Here is a 24,383-nt window from a genome sequence, read left to right as displayed (position 1 = left end):
GACTTCATGGAGATTGTGGTTTTTGCTTTGGAGAAACAATTTGTAGATCAGTCTGAACAGACGATAACTGTTGTAACGGAAATGCCATCCCACTCAACAATGGCCATGTTACAATTTTAAAATTGTTTCTTTCAAGTTAACATTGCTTTAGTCAAATCCAGCCAACCTTGAGATAGATAGTCAACACCATTCCTTCTGAAACTCAAAAATCGATGAATGGAGCCTTCATTATCTGTTCAAGCACAGGTACTGTACAGAAAAGTTACTGACAGTGAAAATCAACAAACTGAAAATCACAAACTATTTGCCAAACAGAAAAATTACAAAAAAGTGATCCAATTCAGTTATTTCACTATGAAAAGGAAAAACAATACTGCTTAAAACACAAATTGCTCAACTCCACTGCAAAATCACTGATCCATGTTCTTAGTGTCAATATTATGTATCATTTAATATCATTACACCACAGCAGTCAAAGCAGTGATAAGAAAAAAAAAATCTGCAAATGTTTGAGAACACTTCAACCACAAAAAGATATCCAGCTGCCAGCTATGGAACCACAGCAGATCACAAACGTACTTATGACAGGGTTGTTTTCTGCAGAAGTTCATTACACTACAGAAAAGAAGCACTTAACTGTCTGTGACGTGCTTCAGATGTCACAAGGTCATAAAAGACTAACATTTATATAGAACCCATCTTTCACTGAGTGGGAGGGGCTATTGATTCTTTATTGCTTGTGCCACACAAGCCTCAATCTTTGCCCGCTTTGGTGGTTTTGGAGGTAAGGAGAGGGTAACAATTAAATAAATTGCACTTCTGTAATTGCAATTTTTCATAGCAAAGCACCTCATTGTTTCACAGGAGTGTCATTAAGATAAACTCAAACAAAACCAAATCACACAAGGACATATTAAATAAAAAACTTGTTTTGTTGTAAAAAGGACCTTCTAGAAAAAGGAACGACTGGAAATGATGTTTAGGAATTCAAAAGCTTAGGGCCTATATAGTTGAAGACACAGCCACCATTGGTGCGGAAATTAATAACTGCGGATGCATTAGGGAGGCCAGAATTGGCCAGAGTGCAGAGATCCATCAACTCCTACCAGACTATGGGCAGTAGAAGGGAGACAGGGGCAATTCTGTGTCCAATATTACCTCCCCTTCCCTGCCCAGTCCTTCTCCAGTCACCATGATGCCATCAAAACTCATTAGTTGAAACAAAACAGAAGTGGAAGGAAATTTAGAAGTCTGACTATTATTTATTGTTCTCCGAAACAGCTAGCACCCAAATCTGGCACAGTGGGTGACAAAACTAAGCACTGTATAAAACCTGAAAACAGCAAGTCACAAAGGACTTTAAAAAACACAATGTGGAAAATATCCTCCACATCAGCTCAACTAAAACTGTTTATAAATACTGTTACACTTTGGTTTCACACCTCAGTAAATCTGACCCTCCCCCATCCCACTGTGAATTGCCTGCACAAGCACCAGCAAATCATCAGTACAGGTTAACCAGAAAATGAAATCATACAGAACCTCGTCTGTAGACATCACTTTGGACTTCAAATTCTTTCACACAAAAAGAAGCCAATAAACTTGTCAACTGCGAAAGTTCCAGGTGAGTAATTATCTTAACCAGACCAGAGAAAGTCAATCAAAAACTCCATTGTAACCTCAACCCATTGTGCAGATGACACCAGGTTATAGTCCAACAGGTCTATTTGAAAACACAGCTTTCGGAGCCTCACTCCTTCAGGTTGTGTTGTCAAATAAGTCTGTCGGACTATAACCTGGTGTGGTATGATTTCTGACATTGTCCACCGCAGTCTAACACCGGCACCTCCACATCATTGTGCAGACGGAGTTTACAAATCTCAGGAGCTTCACCGTTCTAGCTTCAGTTGTCATCTAAAGCCCTCAGTTACATTACCCTTTTAACATGCTGATAAATTTGGCTAATATCTTTTCCACGCAGTTCCAAGAGAAAATATTCATGCATGTATATGGTGATACCTCAAAACAAAAATAAAGTATTCCCGCCCACTGCCTTTAATAAGATTAGAAACATGAGCAAATCTACAGAGTGGAAAAAAAACATCATTCTATATAAAGCAGTCAGATCATAAAGTGATGAGTACCTCCCTTTCTTGATCTTTGTCCACCCTTTTCCCAGTGAACACCTCAATCAAATGTATATAATGATCATGTCGGAGCATGAGGAAATTGTTGGATTGAATCCCAAATGACTCAAGTTACTCAAGTCTCCTTACGAATGAATAACACTCCCAAGATTAAAAATCACTGCATCACTCGCAACCCAGTTCTGCAGCCAACTCACGAAAGAAAAAAAAAGACAATTTTCATCAGGCAAGCATTTAACTGGATGCATACCAGCCTCAAAACACAGCCGCCTTGACATTCTGCAAGCTTCTTTCATTGCTGTTTGCAAAAAAAAAACTGTGGACTCACTCTGAACACTGGAAAAATGCAAAGCAACCCTATTGGGAAATCCTTAGCTCCCATCTTGCAACTCAGTTTAAATCACACCACTAGCTCAGAAGACTTATAAAAAAAGGATACTTTCTGCACTTTAGATTCAGTCTAATGTCTATTAATATGGCTCCCACTATTATTTGAACCAAGCTTCCTATCCATGTGCCAGTAAATACAATTGTAATTACAAACAAGCTTCCTGCTCTGCAAATGCTGGGATTTTATCATTTCCCTTAATGTATTTTAAAAGCGTCAATTAAAATTAAACAAATATGTCGGGCACTGTGTTAGACATTGTCCAAATGAGCAAGAATTCAAGAATAAACACTGCAATGCCACTTACTCTTCATGTACTATGTTGAGGTAAAACACAGGGAAGATACTGTTTGAAGTATGACCATTCCACATCAGCTGAAATTGCTGGATTTTACAATTCTAACATGTTTAGGTCTTCACTTATTTTGGGCTGGAAAGTGGGAGGGGATGAGTAAAGGCAGAGAAACAAAATGAAAGGCCAACTATAAGCAAAAGTTACATAAAACAGCTTTTGGATTAAAGTTTACAAAATGCTTCAGATACTTGCTGGTACAGAAGTTACTGTAATTCTCAACTGCCTTCCAGAAAGTTTCCCCAAATAAAAAAAGTGTTTAGATCTCAGACATGTGTAATTAAATCAAATTTGTAAAATAACCAACCTCAATTGAAAGAATTTCTAACTGAGGCAAAACAAATAATGTGCAGTTATGTGGAAAAAGCAGGAGATTACCTAGTGCCAATGGGGTGGTGCAGGCACAATGGGCTGAAGAGACTCTTTCTGTGTGGTAACAATTCTGTGATTTTGTAATGCAGTCTACCAACCCTTCCTTGCCTCAATGTGGTCTCCAATTTCGCAATCTCTATCCCTTGTGGCAGGCTTTCCTCTGACATGCAAGCCTCATGACTCACAACCTTAGCTATATATTACACATTTCCCCCTACCAGCTACCTCCAAAGACTCCAATCCCTTCTCCCTTGATTTTCCACTTTTGTGGTTTTTGGTTAGAGACTTTGTTTCCCACTAGAGTTTCTAAAGTGTCTTTTCTCTTCAACTGACAAAATCCCCTACATTATGAGACAGGATCCTCAACCAAACATGTTGTTTTCCATATTTCACCCCCTACTTCTTCTCCCCAGTATTTCTCAATGCTGGCAGGGTCCCCATTATCCTCCTCTTCATCTCACCATCTTCCACATCAGTTGTCCATCTTGTCATCTCCAACACATTTCTGACATAAAACATACCACTCCACTCTCAAACTTTCCAAACTGGCAAACTTATTCATGACTCCCTGGATCATTTCCCCATCACCGCCAGAGCCTCTCTCCTTCCTCTCAAGCAACGACATAACTCAAGAGTCAGAAGATTTTTCAAGATTGTTTATTCACGAGATGTGGACATCCCTGATTAGCTTTGAGAAGGTAGTGGTGAGCTGCCTTGAACCACTAAAGCCCTTTCGCTGTCAGCACCCCCCACAATGTGGTAAGGGAGGGAGTTCCAAGATTTTGACCCAGCAATGCCGTAATGATGATACATTTGCAAGTCAGGATGATGAGGGGCTTGCAGAAGAACTTGCAGGTGATGTTCCTGAGTACTCACTGCTCTTGTCTAGATGACAGTGGTCATGGGTTTGGAAGGTGCTGACTAAGGAGCCCTGATAAATTTCTTCAGTGCATGTTGCAGATGGTACACAATACTGCTACTGAGCATCAGTGATGTAGGGGGTGAATGCTTGTGGATGTGGTGCCACTCAAGTGGACACCTTCGTCCTGGATCGTGTCAATCTTCTTAAGGGTTGTTACAGCTACCCCCATCCAGGCAAGTGGGGAGTATTCCTTCAGGAATCCTGACTTGCGCCTTGTAGAAGGTGAACAGGGTATGGGAAGCCAGGAGACAGGTTACCCATTTATTTATAAATAAATTTTCCAAAAAGAGGCTGCACGGTACTTTAATTTCTCAAATTGTGCACTTCAGATCTTGTTTTCATTGCAGAACATTTTGGTAAAAGTCACCAGTATAACGTAGGAAATACAACAGCCAGTCTACACACAGCAATGTGGCACAAATAGTATTGTGTGATCTGTTAATATGTTATTTCACAATGCCAGTTCAGAAATAAAATTTGAGCAATGCTCTTCTTCAAAGGAGTGCAATCTTGTACATCCAGAGTGTGCAGGCAGGAGCCTAGTTTAAAGACGCACTAAGAGGTCAGCAACAGTGACAGTTGACAACTTATACACAGCAAAAGTCCACACATAGCAATACGGTATCCAGGAAATGGTGTCAGACAGGGTACCTGCTCAAACTGCAGCCCGGTTATTAACTGCTGAGAAAGCATGCACGTGGACACTGTCAAAGGTCAGTATCAGTTTTAACTGTAATGCCTCCCAAACCCCCCCACTGCTAAATAGCATTCTCACGCTTTATCTAGACTCCTAATGAAGAACGTCCATGCAAGCAAGGCAGCACTGGAGTCACCAAATCAATTTACTTCTGCGAGTATCTATCATCAACATTTAAATTACACATCACACCTTATCCAAAAGCTTCAGGTCATTCCTCATCCTATACCCAAGGCACTATTATACCATGGCTCATGACTGCCTCCCACACCATAACGCATCTTCCCAACTCACATCTTGGCTTCACTTTAACTGAGATAGTAAGAGCTGCCGATGCTAGAGTCTGAGATAACACGGTGTGGAGCTGGAGGAACACAGCAGGCCAGGCAGCATCAGGGGAGCAGGAAAGCTGATGTTTCGGGTCTAAACCCTTCTTCAGAAAACCTTCAGACGTCCTTCTTTAACAGGAATTTTTTCTGTTTATTTCATTTAACATTTTCACCCTTTCCTCCTGGTTAAGATGCCACGGGCTACCTATCATTCCCTGCCAACAATACACGATCAGCTGAAATCCTTCAAGGCCACTCAAGCCAATGGTTAAGAAGCAACAACGTGCATTTATGTTGTGCTATTAACACAGTTAAATGACCCTGGGCACTTCACAAGAGCAAACAAAGATATTAGGATCTAGGTATGTTTTAAGGGACGCCTTAAAACGAGCAAGGAAAGGCAAAGAGGAGTTTAAAGACGAATTTTCAGAGCTTAGGTCCTGGCCAGCTGATGGTGCAACATTCAAGGACGAACTTGTCATCTTCCATTCTGATCCTTTCCAAATCCTCAAAGTAACAATTATACCCTTCCAAAATGTAAAATACTACAGATTCTGGAAGTCTAAACTACAAGCAGAAAATGCTATAAAATACTGAGCAGGGTTGGCAGCAGTGAAGATTAAAATGGGAGCAAGTCAAAACACAGGTAACTACAGGCCAGTTAGCTTAACATAAGTCATTGGGAAAATGTCAGAGTCTGTTATAAAGGATGTGCAAAACATTTAGAGATACACGATTAAGCAGAGTTAGCATGGCTTCATGGCTGACTAATTTATCAGAATTCTTTGAGGAGGCAACAAGCTGGATGGAAGAAGAAAAAAGTCAATGTAATATATTTAAATTTTCAAAAAGCACTTCATAAGGGGGCATGGTGGCTCAGTGGTTAGCACTGCTGCCTCACAGCGCCAGGGACCTGAGTTTGATTCTACCCTTGGGCGACTGTCTGTGTGGAGTTTGCACATTCTCCCTGTGTCGGCTTGGGTTTCCTCCAGGTGCTCTGGTTTCCTCCCACAGTCCAAAGATGTGCAAGTTAGTTGGTTTGGCCATGCTAAATTGCCTATAGTGTTCAGGGAGGTGTAGATTAGGTAGGTTAGCCATGGGAAATACAGGGTTAGAGGGATATGGTAAGTGGGCGAGTCTGGGTGGGATGCTCTTCAGAGAGTTGGTTTGAACTTGTTGGGCTGAGTGGCCTGCTTCCACACTGTCGGGATTCTATAATTCTTAAAAAAAAAAAGAGACCTAGGTGTCCTTGTTAAGGCACTGAAGACTAAAATGCAGATGCAGCAAAACTATTAGGAAAACCAAGGGAATGATAGCCTTTATTAGGAGCTTGTTTGGACTGCACCTGGAGTATAGTGTGCAGTTTTGGTCTCCTTGTCTCAGGAAAGATAATATTTCCATAGAGGGAGTACAACAAAGGTTCATCAAACTTGATCCTGGGGTGGCAAAACTGTCCAATAGAGAGTCACTGGGCAAACTGGGACTTTATTCTCTGCAGTTTCAAAGAATAAGGGGTGAACTTTTTGAAACTTACAAAGTATTGGAAATGGACAACGTACATGCAGGTAAAATGTTTCTCCTAACTCGGGGGTTTAAAAACCAGGGGACACAATTTTAAAAATAAGGGGTATGTCACTTAGGCCGGAGATGAGAAGAAACGTTTTTACTCAGAGGATTTTGAACCCTTGGAATTCTCTACCACAAAGGGCTGTGGAAGCTCAGTCTTTGAGTATGTTCAAGGTAGAGACTGATGGGTTTCTGATTACCAGTGGTGTACACATTTGTGAGGATGTGGTGGGTAAAAGAAATTCAAGTGTTCAATCAGCCATAATTGCATTGAATAGTTGAGCAGGCTCAGTTGGCAGAACGGCCTACTCTTGTTCCAATGTGCTGCATACAAAGCCTTGTAATCAGATAAGGGCCTGTGGAATGGAGGGTAGTATGTTAGCATGGATCCAGGATTGGCTAACTAATAGAAGACACAAGAGTTGGGATAAGGTGGGCTCTCTCGGGATGGCAACTTGAAGCTAGTGGAGCGCCCCAGGGATCAGTGCTGGGGCCTCAACGGTCTACCTGAATGAGGAAAGTGAATGCACTATAGCAAAGTTTGCAGACGACACAAAAACAGGTGGGGAGACAAGCAGTGAGAATGACACAGAGTCTGCGGAGGGATATTGGCACGTTCAATGGTGGGGAAAAACCTTGGCAAATGTGAGGCTACGCTCTTAGGCAAGAACAGTAGAGGAGCTGAATATTATTTAAATGGAGAAACACTGCAGAAAGCTACAGCACAGAGGGATTTGGGGGTCCTCGCACTTCTTTCGCCTAAAGCTAGCGTACAAGTGTAACAGCCAATAGGGAAGGCAAATGGAACAGTGGCCTTTATTCCCAAAAAAAAGGTAGGTGCTGCTAAAACTATACGGGGTACTAGCTAGAATGCTGTGAACAGTTTTAATCTAAGGGAAGATAAATGAGTATTGGAGGCATCCCACAGAAGGTTTGCTAGGTTGATCCAAGGTACGGAGAGCTCTTTAAATGAAAACAGGCTGAGTAGGTTGGGCCTGTACCCTTTGGAATTCTGACGAAATGACAGGAAACCTTATTAAAGCATAAGATTCTGAGGGTAGACGCAGAAAGATTGTTTCCCCTCGTGGGAAAGTCTAAGATCAAGCAGCACAATCTCAGAATAAGGGGTCACCCATTTCAGAGTGAGACGAGAAGGAAATTCATCACTCGGAAGGTAGTGAGTCTGTGGAATTCTTTACCACAGAGGGGTGTAGAGGCTGGGTCATTAAGTTTTTAAATCAGTAAGAGAATCAAGGGTTACGGAGGAGGGGAACGGCAGGGAAGGAGAGTTGAGAACTATCTGATCAGCCACAATTTCATTGACTCGCACAGCGGACATGATGGGTGAAAATGCCTCCTTCTATTCCTCCATGTTATGCTCTAAGAGGTGGAAGAAAGATTGGGATTTAAGACATTATTTGAATAAAGGACAATTTTCCATAGAGGCCATGGAAATACAATCCAACATTTATACACATAAAGCACTGAATGAAACTATGAAGATGACAATGTAGAGATTCAAAGAACATTGAAAGATTGGTAGACTGGCCAGATACATGGCAGATTACTTTGAAGTGATATATTTTGGACAAAGACAGCAGAAAATAAGATGTACATCTTTAGAATAGTGCACAAGTATAGCTGAGTGTAAACATGCACAGATCATTAGAAGGTGGCAAGTCGGCAGACAGACAGAAAATGAAGCATTGAGTGTTCTAGGTTTCATTAATGGGAAGGACGTTGTGAAACTTGAAAGGGTTTAGAAAAGATTTACAAGGATGTTGCCAGGGTTGGAGCTATAGGGAGAGGCTGAATAGACTGGGGCTATTTTCCCTGGAGCAACGGAGGCTGAGGGGTGATCTTACAGAGGTTTATAAAATCATGAGGGGCACGGATAGGGTAAATAGCCAAGGTCTTTTCCCAAGGATGGGAGGAGTCCAAAACTAGAGGGTATAGGTTTAAGGTAAGAGGAGAAACAGACCCAAGGGGCAACTTTTTCAAGCAGAGGGTGGTGTGTGTATGGAATAAGCTGCTAGAGCAGGTGGCGCAGGCTGGTACGATTATAACATTTAAAAAGGGGGGCATCTGGATGGTTGTATGAATAGGAAGGGTTTAGAGGGATAAGGGCCAAATGCTGGAAAATGGGACTAAATTTATACAGGATAGCTGGTCGGCATGGTCGACTTGGATAGAAGGGTCTGTTTCTATCCTTTAGATCTCTATGACTCTAATAGACAACATTGAGAAGGAAAGCAGGGAGGTTACAGTGAATTTACATGGGACACTGGTCAGATCTCAGCCACAGTACTGTGTACAGTGTTGGATGCCACACTATAGGAAAAATGTGAAAGCACTGGAGACAGAGTGGGCAGAAGAAGTTTACAAGAATGGTGACAGAGATGAGAAACTTCAGTAATGAAGACAAGATTGGGGAAGTTGGGATTGTTTTCCTCGGGGAGATGAATGAATGGAGATTTTGTAGAAACCTTCAGATCATGACAAGGATGGATAAAGTACACAGGCTCGTAACAGGACTGAGAGCCAAAGGGCGTAGATTTGAAGTATTTTGCAAAGAAGTAAATGAGAGAGATAAGAAAACTTTTTCACATAGCGAATGGTTTGGGCTGGAATGCTCTGCCAGAAATGTTGTAGAGGTAGGTTCAATTGAGACATTGAAAAGGACATTAGATAATTACTTAACTAAAAACAACATACAGGGTTATAGGGAAAAGACAGAAGATTAGTACTAGTTCAGCAAGTAAAGTACACTATACCTACTACTCCTTATCCGAGGAAAGATTTTCTGGCTATGGAGATTGGTAAGCCTTCATTGCACAGACTGATTCCTGGGAATGGCAAGGACTGAAGTATGGAGAGAGACCCAAACAATGAGGATTATATTCAGTGAAGTTTAGAAGAATGAGTGGGAATGTCATAGCAACCTGTAAAGTTTTAATAGGACTTGACAGAGTAAACACAGGAAGGATGTTCCTAATGAACAGGGGGTCCAGAATTGGGGTCAGAGTCTAAGGAAGACGGGGCAGGCCATTTAGGACTGAGACAAGGAGGAATTTCTCCACCCAGAGATGACTGAGCCTGTGGAATTCTCTGCCACAGAGTGGTTCAGGTCAAAACATGGAGAGTTTTCAAGAGCGAGTTAGGTACAGCTGTTAGGGCTAAAGAGATCAAAGGTTATTGGGAGAAAACAGGAACAGGATACCAAATTGGCTGATAAACCATGATCATATTGAATGGCAGAGCTGGCTTGATGATCCAAAAGGCCTACCCCCAGCTTCTATTTTCTATGCTTTTAAGTCAATGTTTAGAAAGTTGGAGTGCACACGATGGGCCAAATGGCTTCCTCGTACACGTTAACAATTCTGTAAACCTTTACAATGTGTTTATGTGGCACCTTGAAACTGCTGTAAAACCTTGAAGCAAGGGTTGTAAACTTAAGTTTGTCATGAGTAATTGCACAGAACTACTACAGTACCTAAATTTCATTCGGATAATGTTCCAGTCAGCAGATTGCAACATCCCAAAGCTATAAAAACATGCAAAAGCAATCACTCTGCAATTAATTCTATTGTACAGCTGTCATCCCACTCACGCTTCTCTTAAAATTATTAGAGAAGCCTTCTACTGCACATTTCCACTCTGCATTCTTTCCACAGCTCTACAATCGGGTTGTGTTGGAAGCCCTCAATTCCACTCCTCACTGACTCATGCCCATTTAACTCAAACTTTGTGTTCCATTATTGCACCATGTCAGAATCATGATTTCTCAAGGCCTCAACCTCAAAAGATAAGCAATACCCATCGCAGTTAAATGACTGTCCTGTTGCCTATCAAATTAAGAATCCTAGCACCGAGCAATTAAATCTTTGCTCAACTTATCAGAATCAAGAATTCCTTCTGCCACATTTCAGATGTACAACTGTGGAACACATCAAGCAATGCCAAGTGTTTTGATCACAGGGAGACAGAGTAAACAGAAGGGCAGTGACTCAGCAAGATTCTCTCACAGGAGAGATTCAAATGTAATATCTGCAGAGATCTGTGAACTGCGAATGTCTCAATAATGGGAACAGTAGACTGGGGAAATGGACACTCTAATGATTAAAAATACGCATTGTCACCCACACTGAAAGTCTCACCATCAAAATATAGAAATTGCTATCGATTCTACTTCATTACCATAAAGACATTCAGCCAAATCATCCAGCAAGAATGAACTAGCTCTATGCCTCATTACACAGCAGGAGACTGAATTATTTTTCTCCATCAATTCAGTAAATTTTAATTTCAACATTATTTCAAATTTTCATTCCCAATTTTACGTTTCCCATTACCTCACTCCTATCATCGTAACCTTCTCCAGCCCCACAGTGCTCCATAAGCATATTCACTTCTCTAATTCGGGACACTAGCACAACCCTGATTTTAATTGCTCTACTACTGACAGCTAGGTCTTCAGTTGTCTAGGCCCCAAAATCTGGAACATCTTCCCGCTACCTCTGTAACTCTCTACCTCACTTTCCTTCTTTAAGATAATCAGGAGTATCTCGTTCAGTGCCGTACTTAGTGAAGCATCTTGGGTTATTTCGTTACATTAAAAAAGGGGGCTTTAAGAGTCTTTTAAGATTACGCAAAAATACACAACTAAAACAGAAGTCAGTTAATAGCAAATCCTCTCAGAATTGAGTGGATATATTAGGTGATTTTGTATCCAATTCTTCCTCTTATTAACTGGGGCGAATAACATTTTGCCAAGACAAATAGCAGCAGAGTAACTTGAGCACAAGGCAAAGGCTCCCAGGCTTTGTAATATCCATCACCGTGAAGGAAGAATGGAGGATGACAATTGTTTGAGGCATCACGCATTTTCGGAACTGGACAGCACCTTTGGCTTGAATCATTGTTCTTTCATTTCTGCAACTTGGATTTGAACTACTCCCAGACCAACCAAGTGCAAATCTCGTCCCTCTGCCATCATCAAATATCCTGTGTGAAGTGAGAGGGAGAAAAGCCTCAATCTTTCTGGGATAACACATGCCTTTTCATAACCTTATCTGACTGGTAAGCTATGCTGACCAATCGCACAACATGGAGCTGTCACAAAAAAAGAATCCCTCTGCGGCTGGGCATCAATCTACACAATTGGGGTAGAGTTGAGAAATCTTGACTCTGCAACCAGATACAAAACTGGGGTGATCTGGGGTAGGGTGGAGACGAAAGATAAATAATCCAACGTAAGACCAAAGCTTAACATTTTAAAGAATGCATTACCTATCCAAAGTAAAATTTGCAATGCAAATGGTGAACATTTTATCTGAAGGTTATGAATTTAAAGTATTCATTCTTATTTTCATTGGCACAAGGTTCGGCTAAGAGCACAAGCAATTTGTTGTCATAAATTCTCTACTCAGTCAGACTCAAAGTGACAGACATTTGGTGCATCTCTATCTCACACGCTGCTAATAGGGAAATTCACGAGTGCAGAGGTCAGAGTAAATCAGACATCACAGAAGCTCCTTGTGAAGCCTGTGGATAATTCAGAAACGTTCACAGCAGCTCTTCAAAAGCAGTGACGCCTCAATAATCAGATGGCGAATCAGTGTGGGCCAGTGCATATCTACACTCACAATGCGAAACAAACTGCATCAGGCAGCTCACAAGAACCTAATAACTCAATGGATTACAAAAGATTTGCAGAAAAAAATTCTTGGAAAATCAAATTAGTAAAAAGACCAAACCCGATAAATTGAACATGATTATGTTGTACATCATTTTCATGATTGCTAGGTATTACAAGTCAAGAGGTATAATGTGATTTTCATTTCATAAAACAAAACATTAGATTCAATATGTAAACCTACTGCAACAAAAACGGAAATTGCTGGGAAAAACTCAGCAGGTTTGGCAGCATCTGTGGACAGAAAGCAGACTTAATTTGCGAGTCCAACTGACCCTTGTCTAGAATCTACTGTGGTCTTCCAGGTTTGCATCTTCATCCAAATAATCACAGGCTACATTAAAGATGCCACAGCATACCATAAGTGGAGTTGCACTTTTGATCACTTTCTAAAAGGATCACGTGGCCATTAGAGGGCAGGATCAAGCTCAGCTGTAATACTTCCACATGTAAATGCTCTCAAAATACCAGAAGGGTTCTTGTGGTATGGCAGCAGTGTCCTTACTTCTGAGCCAGGAGGCCTGGGTCCAGGACCAACCTGCTCCAGAAGTACTTCATAACATCGCCAAAAAGGTTGATTAAAAATAATTCTCAAGGTACCAAAGGTCAGACGGTGCTCGTGCTCAGTCAAGGAGCTACTTACCACCTTAGAGAGAGGGAGGAAATGGGGAAAGGATGAAGGGACAATTCCCATCGTGGGAAACATTAGAACTCAGGATTACAGTTAATAGCATGGAGATGGAGGATGTTTTTGAGGATCAGGGTCTTTGCAACCCTCTTCCTCAGAGAAGAGTGGGGGCATGGAATAGTTTTAGGGCAAAGGTCGACATGACTCTTTGCTAACAAGGGAGTCCACGGTAAATGGAGTAGGAGATTGGCCTTGATTTTGTTGATTGACAGAACATGAAGGGCTGAATGGTCTACTCCTGCTCCTGGTTCATATGTTCATTGTTAAGTGTGGGAGGAAACCAAGACAGGAGGAGGAGAAAAAAGTAGGAGAATGGAGTCAAATCAGTCCTTCATGCAATTATTAGCCCATATGCTTCCAAGATCCCACGTAGAACATAAAGTACTCTATGGATATTTATTCATTGATAGCATAAATATAAAATATAGAAGGGAATGTTAACTATTTTAAAAAATGGATCAACATGAAGTCATACGAAATTCAGTGTCCTAGAGTTAGGGTAGCACCATACACTATCTACACAGTTGCTTTTTGGCTGGGTAGATTGGGGCTTTCAGAAAAGCTATACAAGTAGTACATTTTGGAACAAAAACCGAACAGTGCATTTTAATTAAAAACAAATTAGGTTGTGGCCTCTTGCATCCTTTAATGGCCCTTGTTCACTTAGTTGCTCAGAAAACAGAGAAGGTATTCTGAAAAAGACTGAGACAGCTTTGTTCCTCAACGCTAAAATGAATCCTACTTTAAGCCTTTCACAATCTCTTCACATTTCTCCTGAATTCAGGCGGAATTTTTTTTTTTTTTTTTAAAAAAGAAGTTTAAAATCCAAAAAGCTTTTCCTAATCAACGGAAACTGCACAAAACATTTAGCATTTCCTGTGTAGAGGAGAACATGTTTACCCAATATATAAAATGGCCCCAATTCAAAACCAGGCAGAAGCACATTTTTCCAGCATGGACTTGATGGGCTGAGTGGCCTGTGAACTGTAATGACTCTATGACCCTGCAGAGTCTGAGCACTAACGTCAGTCAAAAGTTAAATATACAGTGAATTAAGTGCTATGGACCAGACCAGACCCTCTCAAAATATTTTAAGAAGCTAGCTTCGACCCTAACTCTTTCTTATTTTTAAGGTAAATGTGAACTGCTGTGCTCCAAATGCAATTCAACGGGGTCAAACTACTTGATGTTAAGCAAAACACAATTTATTCAAACTCACGCAAGTTAAAATACAACAAAAGACAGAAGAACTTAGAATACATTAACTCTACTGGAAAACTTAACAGAATAATAGGTACAGTAACGGCTACTAATCAATTGTTCCAACATAGTAATATCCCATAAACACACCACTATGGCAAAAAGGCAAATTCAGAAAACAGATTTTCTCACAGGCAATGCCTGCAGTAGGAAGGGAAACCCCAGCTTCTAGCTGTGACCAGGAGAGGGGGAAGCATAGCTACTTCAAAACTACAGCAGCTTTGCTGAATCTAAAAGCTAAAAGAAAACTAGAAACCCTGGTCTGAGAGAGGTGGTCACACCCATCCAGGCTGCTTCTATTGATCCATCTTTTAAAAAAAAGCCCAAGGCCTCACAAGCTGTTCATGTACCACAGACTGCTTGGCGCCACTTGTTCAATCTGTCTCCTATAAAAAAAGCCAGGATGAAATACACCTTTTAAGCCAAAGCATCATCACGCAAGTGCTTAAGCTAAAACAACAGATTGAAGTTTGGGATTTGATCACAAACAGCTGCAGCTTCAAACAGGTTGTTGCAGGTTTTGAAACAGTTAAACAATTTTGTGATTGCTGACCATGGATCAGGCCCAGGGCATTCAATACTTTTCTTTTATTTAAAAACAACATTGTCAATTTAAACTGGATGATACAGAAATCATTCAACGCTGCACAGTAAAAATTTCCATCATCCTCTTCAAGCAGCATGCCAGAATTACAGAAGAAACTTGGGAGGAATGACCTTCCACAACACAAGACGCTTTACTGGGCGTCTTCCTCTGCAAATAGAGCTTATGATTAGTTTTCAACATACTATCAAGAGTTTACACAGGCCTGGATGGCACAGTGGATTAGCACACTGGCCTTTCACCTCCAAGACCTCAGTTCGAATTCAACCAAGGGCGACAGGATGCAATACAGCTCTTAGGAGAAGAAACATGTCAGTTAATCAATGCAGAAATTTTGAAGTGGAATCTGTGAGGTTAACGTTTTGTCTCATTCAATCCCTTCTGAACAATACATGCCCATCCCACTTTCCCACAAAACCGACCTGCTGCCTGCATCATGTAGAAAGTTGGAGTCTAAGGCTTATATTTTCAAATGTCACAACAGTACAGTGTGAAGGTACTTCAGCAAAAAGAACCAGCCCAACATGCCAATGATGTTCTCAATAATAGCCTACAATGTCAATATAAATCTCCTCATTCTCAACAAGAGCAGCATTTATTGAGATCACTTCTTGCTGCCCTAAATATAGTTAATTGTCAAATATGGTAGTGGGGTCAGGAGTCATATATGGACCGGACATGTTAAGGAACATCTTTCTGTATTGTACATAATAAGCCCAACATTTTTATTGCTATCAGCTTTATAATTTTTAGTTTCAAAACAAAATCTAAACACAAAATTTTCAAATTATCTTGGTGGAATTTAAGTGTACCTGTGTAATTTCAAGTATTAAAATCCATGGACCAAATTTATTGTTTTATTGGATTTTAATTCTTTATTATCAGCGTAGGAAATGCAGCAGACAATTAGCTTCTAGGTCTATTCCAATGGCAGTGTCCAGCCAATAAGAGGTGTGTAACTGTGTTGTCTCTTCTGGGTTTCCGTCCCTTCCTATGGGGGAAACTGCTTACTAGCCAAACTGGCAACAGAATTCTTTGTGGGGACTAAGAAGCACAAATTAATTATCTCCCAACTGTTATGGTGTAACTGCAGTGGAATATAGCACTGACTAAGATGTACACTAATTATTAACTCAGGAAAAAAAAGTAATAATTCTAAGACTTAAAATAACCATATTAAGTAAAATGAAAGAAACACTTTCACCATACGTTGTTATAAATGCATTTCATTTTTGATTTTGAGGATTTGCCTAAAAGATTGGGAAAATTGGTTCATTTGAAATACCAAGGAGATACATGGACTTTTTTTTAAGTAAAGGTCACTAAAAGGCACTATGGGACTCTATTTGAAAGACATTTCCTAGAAGTCACACATCTTCAGGCAACTACTTACACTTACTTACTGGAAGTCACATGCCTGATTTATGTCCATCAAGAGTTGTGGCTATTTGAAATAGTTTGAAGTTCAGTTACAGGGTTAGCCTGTGAAGATATCAAAATCCCCAGCCAACCTTTGCTACATTACCGAGAAACCCTCAAGGATCCTGTGAAAGAGGTGAGAAACCAAAACAGCTATTCTTCCTGAAAAGTTTCTCTCAACATCTCCCCAAATAAACTGTATCTGAAGTTATTCCAGTGACAACCATCTGAGCGCAATGACCCATCAACATGTACCAGGATTCCAGGCTAAAAGCCATTTGGAACATTTCTTATGCACGGTGGCTCAGTGGTGAGCACTGCTGCCTCACAGTGCCAGGGACCCAGGTTCATTTCCACCCTCGGGCAACTGTCTGTGTGGAGTTTGCACATTCTCCCTGTGTCTGCGTGGGTTTCCTCCCACAGTCCAAAGATGTGCAGGCTAGGTGGATTGGCTATGCTAAATTGCCCGTAGCATTCAGGGGTGTAGAGCTTAGGCGGGTTATAGAGGGATGGGTCGGTGTGGACTTGTTGGGCCAACAGGCCTGTTTCCACACTGTAGGGATCCTATGATCTATGATCTCGGAATTAGCAACTAATTGGCCAAAGTGCTTGTTTTCTCCAAAGTTAACCTCCACAGAGAAGGTTTCTTTATTTTCTCTTTGACTGGTGTATGTGGGTGTGCTCATGTGCGTAGGGTTATTTAGAAGGATATATATTTACTTTCATATTTAAAACTGTGTTGATCAGCTCTGTATTGTTGACAAACAAGCTTCTTTATATAATAAGTTAATAATTTTGTTATTTATTAAAGAAACCTGGTTGATCGATCCTTTAATTCTGAACCAAATATAACGTACATAATTGTCCATATTAGTAATTGGGTAAAACATTTAAATACAAGTTGTGAACAGTGTAGCGCTGGGACTAGACAGAGAGAGACACAGACAGAGACAAACAAACAAAAAAATACCTAGCTCAGTGGTAACAATGTTCATAGCATTGGCTGCTTTTAAACATTTTTAAATATGCTGCTTTAACAAAGCAATATTTTTTGCCAAGTTAAAAACACTGCCTTCTGACTCTACTAACTTTGCTGCTCCTTCAAAGAGTTTTGTTATAGGAACTGAACGATTTAAGCTCTGGTTAAATCCAACAATGCCATTATACAATCCTCAGTTTGAGCTAACAGGCATGTTTGGAATAAATGGTGTTCAAGGATTTATTTCAGCCTGATTTTTACCGTATCCCATCTTCTTCTCAAGGATTTGGACAAATTTGCCCTTGATGCAGATTCTGGTCACTGAATTGACATAAGTGGTACAGCTACCAGGCTGCCTTTAATCATGCACCTAATCTTTTAAATTCAGCCCCTTTGACACAATACAATTAAATCCAAATAACAATCTTGTACAAATGCAGGAATAAATGGCACCCTGATATCAATTATCACCATTACATTGTACAACACACTGGAGAGAGGAAAAAAATGACCTGTAAACAGAAAACCATATGTCACTAATTATAGGGAGTTCACTGTTTATTTCCAAGTTAAATTTGGCCCAGAAGTGCTTCTGGCAGATCTGCTGTGCATGGCAGAGCCACAATACCCTGAATGCGATTTGTAGATAAGAACTAATGAGATGTTCCCGAGAAACCAGTGTCATCCCGTCTACACACGTAGCTTTTCCTGCAGAAGTCACAGGGCTGCATTTATGTGAGCAAACCATAGTTTTGAAAGGCTACACTTGATTGTAGCTGCTTTACCAATATGGTCACTTGGGTCAAGTAACTAGCTAGCAGAGAAACAGATCAAACCAAAAAACTTCTCACATTGTCCACTTTCAAATGTCGATTGATAATTGCGTATATTAAGTAGGTAGATGAAATACTGCTGGATATAATACACAGAAAAATGCACAGTATGGTCCAAAGTATTCTACAGCCAGAACATGCAATCAAAATCCCAGTCAACCCTAACCGGTGTCTGTCTTCCAGTAACCATTCTTAAATTCATTTCTTCTATCCTTCCTGCCAAACCCACAGCAATGTGGTTGACTCTTAACTGCTTTCTGGGCAATTAGGATGGGCAATAAACGCTGCCTCACCAGCAACGCCATCATCCTGTGAATGAATAAAGGAGAAGTGACAGTGTTGTTTCCATCCTCTTTCCCTACAGGAATACAGCTCATGTTACTCAGTCGGCCGGAATTTAAAAAATGCAACTTGACAAATGGGTTGCAGTGATCCAGAATCCCAGCCTTACAGAAGCACCGACGCGTCTTACATTAATTCCATCCCAATATCCTGAGTTGTTATTTTCAAAAGGCATGAAGTAGCACCAGAAGTAGTTTGACATACACTCATGCTGGCAGGCAGCATTTGCAAGCAGGGAAATATATCTTAGAGAGGAAGATGATTAAATTGATTCCCGATCCTTATAATGCACATGGTGAAAGTTGCACAACCAGCTAAAAGCAAGGTGTAGAGAAGTTGAAGTTTATGGACCCAAAGTAGGGGTACTTTTCAATAATTATATTTTTGATGGCTCTGAGACGTGGACTGTCTACAGCAGACACCTCAGGTACTGGAGCAGTACCACTAATGCTACCTGCGAATCCACTGGGAAGAAAGAAGCACCAACACCAGTGTCCTTGACCAGGCCAACATCCCCAGCATCGAGGCACTGACCACCCTTGATCAGCTACGATGGGCTGAGCCCATCATCTGCATGACCACCAAGAGACTCCCCAAGCAGGTGCTCTACTCCCCGCTTTGAAACGGCAGCCAAGCCCCAGGTGGGCAGAGGAAGGACTTCAGTGATACCCTCAAGGCCTCACTGGCAAAGTGCAGCATTCCTACAGACACCTGGGAATCATTGGCTCCAGATGGTCCAAAGTGGAGGAGGAGGAGTATCCGGGAAGGCCTCCAGCAACTCAAGACTTGCCGTGGGGAAAAAAAAAGGAAGCCAGGCGGGAACAGCGAAAGGACCGCGCTGCCACACCGATGTGCCACCCACCCCTTCCCACGACCTGCAGTAGCTGTAAATCGGTCTGTACAGCCACCTACAGACTCACCCTGAGAGTGGGAGAGAGTCATCCTCATCTGCGAGGGACCATCGATGATGATACGATTGATGGCAATAAACATCATCGCGCTTGAGCACAGAGTAAGACAAATTGCACAGAACGTGAAGTGAGTTTTTCCAAGAACAATACGATTTGAATATAAAATTAGAAATTACAATCGAACAAGGTGACCCCAGAAAACAAAACTTACTTTCTTTCCCTCTCTGGTTCCCGTATTGCAGTAATCAGGTTCCTGCCTTTAAATTCAGATGGGGAGACAGGAAATCTGCCCGAACCAGTTTCCTAGTCTCAAGACAGCATTCCCATCCGCCCTCCAAGTCAGCAGTCAGTCCAAGGCGGAATAGCCAGTTAAATTCCAAAATCATGGGCAACAATCATAAACACAGGGCTCAAATGGAGAGTAACCCCAGAGTAAGATACTAAAATGAAAGCTGAAAGAACTGTGGATGCTGGATATCGAAGCAAAAGCAAAAATTGCTGGAAAAGTTCACTGGGGCTGAGGAAGGGTCACAGGACCCAAAAGATTAAGTCCAATCGATCTCCACAGACGCTGTAAAAGTTCAGCAGATCTGGCAGCAACTTCTGTTTTTGCAACCCAGAGCAAGAACTGCTAGAAAATAATACAGATGCTGAAAACCTGTAACCAACACAAATCTGCTGAGAAAACTCAGCAGGCCAGGCAGCATCTGTGGCGAGAGTGTTAACGGAATCCAGCGTGACTCTTGCGAACTAAAAGGAGTTGGAAAATGGTGGGTTTCATAACTTTGACAGAGGCAGACAAGAAACAAGAAGAATCATGTGAAGGCCCAGAGCAAAAGACAGAGAGTCAATCAATAAATGTGGAGCTGGAATAGCACAACAGGTCAGACAGTATCCAAGGAGCAATGAAATTAACATTTCAGGCTGGCACCCTTTGTCAGGAACTGGGGAGGGGAGGGGAGCCCAGACATAAACAGATGGAGGAGGGTGGGGCTGGAGATAAGTGGATTCAGGTCGGGGGTTATTGTGGTTGGTCAGTGGGAAGAGTGGAGCAGATAGGTGAGTCGGAAGATGGACAGGTTGGGGGAGGAGGAATATTGAAGCTGGCGAAGTCAATATTCAGGCCATTGGGGTGCAAGCTCCTAAAGTGAAATATCAGGTGTTGTTCCTCCAGTTTACGTTTGGCCTCACTCTGACAGTGGAGGAGACCAAGGATGGACATGTCACCAGGAGAGTGGGAGGGGCAGTTAAAGTGGATCCCACAACAACAGTTCTCACATACCACCCCACCAACCTCCAAATACAACGCCTCAGCTTCCGACATTTCTGCCATCTACAATCAGACCCCACGACCAAAAAGATGTTTCCCTCTCCACCCCGTCCGCTTTCCGCAGGGACCGTTCACTCCGTGACTCCCTCATCAGCTCCACACTCCCCACCAACTCCTCCACCACACTCGGTACCTTTCCCTAAAACCACAGGAAGTGCTACACCTGCCCCTACACCTCCGTTCAAGGCCCCAAACAATCCTTCCAAATCCAGCAGAGATTCACGTGCACTTCATCTAACCTCATCTACTGGATCTATTGCTCCCGATGTGGTCTCCTCTATATCGGGGAGGACAAACGCAGACTCGGGGACCAGTTCGCAGAGCACCTGCACTCTGCATGCACCTACCAAGCCGAACTTCCAGCTGCCACCTTCCCTTTGACCAACCACAATAACCCCCTACCTGCATCCACCTATCTCAATCCCATCTACCCTCCCACAAGCCCCATCCCCTCCCTCTATCTATTTCTGGGCTCCCCTCGCCTCCCCAGTCCCGACAGAGTGTTTTGGCCTGAAACGTTGACTTTCCCTGCTCCTCACATGCTGTCTGACCTACTGTGCTTTTCCAGCTCCACATTTATTGACTCTGGCTTCCAGCATCTGCAGTCCTTACGGTCTCCAAACAAAAAGACAAAGAGGTTGCAAACTGGGTCAAAGGGAGATAGAGATCTAAACTGACTAAAAAGTAAGGTGTAGAAGGATGAAAATGAGGATGAGGAGGCAGATGCAAGAAAAACAGAGAGCAGACATCCTGCAGTAAGGCTCTAAGTTGTGGAATCCAATATTAAGCCCTGGGGGCTGCAATGCACTCAAGCAGAAAATGAGATGTTGTTCAAGCTTGCTTTGTGCTTCTTCAGAACACTGCAGCAAGCCCAGGACAGAAATGTTAGCACGAGAACAAGGCAATTTATTGAAATGGTAAGCAACTGGAAGGTCAGGGTCACTCCAACAGACAGAGCGGAGGTGTGCTGCGTGAACGGTCACCCAGTCTGCCCATTTTGCAGAGATCGATGTTAGGCCTGTAAAAGGACATTACTGAGCCAGTTGCATTTTTATGACAAACAACATTGATCACATAGTTTTATTCCAGATTTTTACTGAATTCAAAATTCACCATCTGCCATGGTAGGATTTAAACTCGTGCACCCTCTGCAGCATCAGTATGAGGCTCCGAATTACACCTCCACTGACAATAACCTCTAACCCATTGTGTTCCCATTGGTTTGTTACAATCAATGGCGGCAGCTTACAAGCGAGAAATTAACTGAAGGGCTTGCTGAAGGATACCATTGGAAGATAACAGAGTTTATTCTTGTACAAGGTAACAGTTCTCCCTCGGAACGCCAACCTACAAAAACAAAACACTGCTAACCATCGATCTCAATTTCTGTCTGCAATTTTGCCGAGCGCAAGTTAGCTGCCAGGCTTTCCCACACAGCAGTGCTTTCATAAAAAGATCTCCTAACACCAGCTGCTAACTACTAATTTGCAAAAGAGACAGACTCAAATCAAATTTTACCTCCCAGGAATTCACAAATTTAGCCCAGAGAGACTGAAGTTGTTTATAGTGTCTCCAACCTCCAACGAGCTGAAATCAGCTTATCTCAGTACAGACCAAACACAATTATTACAAAATCAACACAGATAGGATTAAAACGTTGACTTCACAGCTCAAATTATTTTGTAGCAAACTGCAGACAGCCCAATAGCAAATTTTTAAAAAAAGTGATTTCTTCCTTTGCAATTCAAGGGCTGCAAGTGTACATGAATGTGGTGCCATACACAGGCAAAGCTCCTTAAGGTGGCAAAAACAGTATTGAGGATGGCACAGTATTAGCATCAGGAATAATGTACGTTTCTGTAAAGCTATTACAACAATCTGCAACATAACTTGGACATCATACATGTTGAACTCAAAACATCCCCCTTGTTTATTACGGAGAAACCTAAATGGCTACTGGTTGGGAACAGGTGGAGCCTGGTCAGACCACATGGAAGCCCTCATAGAAAGACTGTAATGTCTATCTTTTTAGCTTCACTTCTTATTTTCCTAATTTATGCTATGTATATTTGTAATGTAATGTAACTTTTTCTTTACTTTCTCTATTTTTTTGTACCTAGGTACTTCATACTCAAGATGGTACCATGTATTGGCGACAAAATTGTGAACTTTTCGCCGTTCTCCTGTCCTTTCGTAACTTGAGTACACGTGACAATAAACCCAATTCCAATTCTATGGGTCCACAGTAGACTGCACCACTAAGATTGAAAAAGAGTTTAAGAGAGATCAATGTTAATCAAAAAAGACGTAGCACAGCAAAAAAAATTAAGGAAGAGAGCAGAGAGAGGTGAGAGCTTTCTGTCTGCAATCCTAGGATGTTAACTTTAAGTAGTCAAAGGAAAGGTTATTCCTCCACTGTCCCACTGCCATTTTCTCACCTTTATTTTAATAGATGAACGAGACAGAGGTAACAGGAAGCAAAGTGATCATCCTGAAAAAGTTGTGAAAATCTTGGTATGACAGGCAGTAATGTCACAGGATACTACTGAGAACAAGCTCTCTGTCCAGTGTGCACAGACGTGAAACAACAGGAGACTACAGGGACCTTTATACAAAGCACACATCTAAATTTGAAAATTTGGAATCCCCAGAACAAAACTAGGGCCTAAAATATATATCTTTTTGCCCAGATATATCTTTCACTGAAAGCAAAATACAAATCAATTCTTCACTCATCCTCATTGCTGTTTGGCAAGTGGAGTCCAAACAGCAAACGTAAAAGCTGAAATTCTTTCCGCTATTCCAATACTGACAACAATGGCTAATCCTCAACACAAAACCTGAGTTTCTTGAGCTAATTGCCGAGTCGGGGTAGGAACAAGCCAGCAAATGAGCTGTTTCAACAGACTGATCCCCATCTTCTTTCAGCCTCGCCAAGGCTATGCTGTGATCTGCAGGATAAAAGGTTCAACCACAGTTAATCATAACTGCCACTCACACCCTCCATGAGTCCAAGACCCCTACCCTAGCTGCATTTCAAAAGGGCTTGTCAGTTAAACACACAGAGAAAGAGAGTTTGCTTTGAACATGCCCCCTTAAGTAAACCATGACACAACAGGCAGAGCTTCACTTCTGCACAGTACAGTTTTAGAAATGATGTCAGGTTGACAACTCTGTTTACACTTGGAGCTCAACTATTCCTCAGAGAGATTTCTTCCCTACTCCATGAACAAGAACATCATTGATTTTAAAACTAGCACTGGGGAGAACCCAATCTGAAATGAAGCTATTTTTGGTAACCGTGCTAAAGATACATGAAAGATACTGGTTCAGGGCTGCAGTTTTGCCTTTAAGAAAAGAATCTTCCAAAGCAACTAGGACCAATATCGTAAATGGTTCCCTTGCAAATAATCAAAACACACCTACAATGGTGTATCTTGGGAAACTTCTACTCACATCCACTTATACTCCAAATTTCTCAAATACACAATCACTTCCTAAATCCCAGCTCACCCTTTCAGAAATAAGAGATAACATGGTGTAGAACTG

The 24,383-nt window shown here is 41.6% G+C and overlaps 1 protein-coding gene across 7 annotated transcripts in view; it reads right to left on the bottom strand.

The window, feature by feature from the left end:
* elf2a (E74-like factor 2a (ets domain transcription factor)) overlaps positions 1 to 24,383 on the bottom strand; it is a 124,359-nt gene that overhangs the window by 77,076 nt on the left and 22,900 nt on the right. Inside the window, exon 1 of one of the 7 annotated variants that reach the window (XM_048595443.1) lies at positions 11,677 to 11,694. The exons of 5 other annotated variants lie outside the window; for them this stretch is intronic. The gene's annotated coding sequence lies outside the window, so the exon portion shown is untranslated. Of the gene's footprint in view, positions 1 to 2,144; positions 2,163 to 11,676; positions 11,695 to 24,383 lie in introns of those variants that run through there. One more of the 7 variants, XM_048595451.1, reaches the window with a different exon arrangement.

This window comes from Rhincodon typus, chromosome 1 (genome assembly GCF_021869965.1).
Source record: "Rhincodon typus isolate 14 chromosome 1, sRhiTyp1.1, whole genome shotgun sequence".
NCBI lineage: Eukaryota > Metazoa > Chordata > Chondrichthyes > Orectolobiformes > Rhincodontidae > Rhincodon > Rhincodon typus.
The sequence above is the reverse complement of the archived record's forward strand: the minus strand, read 5'-3'. Positions and strand labels throughout refer to the sequence as shown.